This window comes from Sinocyclocheilus anshuiensis, unplaced genomic scaffold (genome assembly GCF_001515605.1).
Source record: "Sinocyclocheilus anshuiensis isolate Anshui unplaced genomic scaffold, SAMN03320099.WGS_v1.1 scaffold1865, whole genome shotgun sequence".
Taxonomy (NCBI): Eukaryota; Metazoa; Chordata; class Actinopteri; order Cypriniformes; family Cyprinidae; genus Sinocyclocheilus; species Sinocyclocheilus anshuiensis.
The window spans coordinates 53,490-55,554 of record NW_015541046.1 but is presented as its reverse complement, the minus strand read 5'-3'; the positions used below and the strand labels follow the sequence as shown (position 1 = coordinate 55,554).

Below are 2,065 nucleotides of genomic sequence, written 5' to 3'. Positions count from 1 at the left end.
ACACCCACACACACACACACACACACACACACACACACACACACACACACACACACACACACACACACACGGGTTCCCGGTTTCCGTTCATTAGAAATGCATCTTCAAATTTAAAAACATGTAACGTTATTTGAATCGTGACGGTTATTCAACAGCTGTGTAAACAGTTATTTAACGGCTATTCTAACTGAAACATCCCGTTTACTCTAAATGCGAGCGACGCGACGCGACGCCACGCGTCAACGCCAGAACGCTGACGCCAGAACGGTTGATCATAATGGGGTCGTTCTAGTTTGTCGCGTCGCGTCACTCGCGGCGACTCTGAGAGGAACTTCAGCCGAACGCTGTAAATATCTGTCAAATATCTCACCTCCAGCGCGTCTGTTCTCTCAGATATCATATCTCGTCCACAAAGAAACACTCTTGTGACGGTTTTCTGTCGTTATTCCCAATCCCGAATCTCCCGTTCACATTTTCCGCTCCGGTTGTGTGTCGGTTTGTTCTGCGGAGCTCCTCCCGCAGACCGACGCTCGCCGAGGCTCCGCCCATATATCATGACGCAATGACGCATGCGCAGAGGATGATGGGAGATGTAGTTCCGTCATATGTACGCACGCAGACGTTGTAGTTTCTCAACGTTAAACAATACAAACATTGTTGTATACAAATGAAAGAAAGAAAAAAGAAGAACGTACATAAACATAAATAAAGTCACGTTATAAAATAAATAAAAAATAAACAATAACCCTTACGAAAATTAACCATGGTGTATTGATTACCATTTGTATAACCAGATTTACTACAAATAAATGGGTAAACTATGGTTAGTGAAGCAAAACCATGGTTGATTTGTAGTTACCATGGTTTAACTATAGTAACCATGGCTTTTTGTTTTTATTTGTAGTAAACCCATGATTAATATTCGTAAAGGAATATTATTTGTGCTACAAACCAGAAAGACATAAATAATGTTCATTGACATTCAGTGTTGGTGAAAGTTACTTTTAAAAATAATGCATTACAATATTGCGTTACTCTTTTTTTTTACTCTTTTTTTGGTTACTTTTATTTTTGGTACTTGCCGATACCGAGTACCGATACCGATATTTTTATTGCATTTGTACATTTTTTAAATATTGGGTAAAGAAACCAAAAGAGTATGTATAATGTTTAACGAGTACGAGTACAGGAGCTCAGTATCGGGCCCGATACCGATACCAGTATCGGTATCGGTGCATCCCTAATTCTCACCACTTTTTTTTTTTTTTACGTTATATAAATGTTAGGACAAAACGTTCTTAGTGTTTATGAAACATTCTTATAACTATTAATATTTGACATACGTTCTCATAATGTAGAGAGAAAACGGTCTTAGAACAACATTCCCGGAATGTCTTCATGTTGTGTTGTGCGAGAGTCAATGTAATGGAAAGGGTGACCTCTGGTGGTGAATAAACGGAAGTCCATGGACCGAATTCGTGACAATGATGTTATTTGTACTTGATGAACCTTCTATGAAACGTTTTTAACCTGTAAATAATCATGACAAGAAAACTGGAGAATATTAGAATATAAAAAAAAATGAATGAAAATAAAATAAGTAGAATGTTGCAAGAAATGGTTTTGTAATCGTGAAATAATATTGTAATCACAACAAGACATTTTTAACGTTCTTAGAATGTTAAAAATAAATGTTCAAATAACACACCCCTGGTCTTTAATAATGTTGTTGAAATGTTAGCACAAACACATTAACACTCATAGAACATTCCATTTCTGAAATGTTTTACTTGGAAGTTCTTTTAATGTTTTTTTTTTTTTTTAAATGTTACTACTTGTTTTCAAAATGTTCAGAGAACATTTGAAAGTAACGTTGCCATAATGTTTCAAAATTCTAAAATGGAATGTTACTTTAACGCTTGTTCACAGAACATTCAGAAATAATGCTTTCATAACTTAATGGGAATGTTAGCAAAACATTCTTAGAACATATTTTTCTCAACTAATCAAGTGTGTTTGTTGTCGTTATCCTCGGATGGTTTGTGTTTCTCATTAAAGCCTGTGT

At 36.0% G+C, this 2,065-nt stretch overlaps 1 protein-coding gene across 2 annotated transcripts in view; it reads right to left on the bottom strand.

Moving 5' to 3' along the window:
- LOC107690590 (ankyrin repeat domain-containing protein 50-like) overlaps positions 1-512 on the bottom strand; it is a 27,753-nt gene extending 27,241 nt beyond the window's left edge. For both annotated transcript variants that reach the window (XM_016488960.1, XM_016488959.1), the window contains exon 1: positions 371-512. The gene's annotated coding sequence lies outside the window, so the exon portion shown is untranslated. The remainder of the gene's footprint in view (positions 1-370) is intronic.
- Positions 513-2,065: the final 1,553 nt, after the last annotated feature.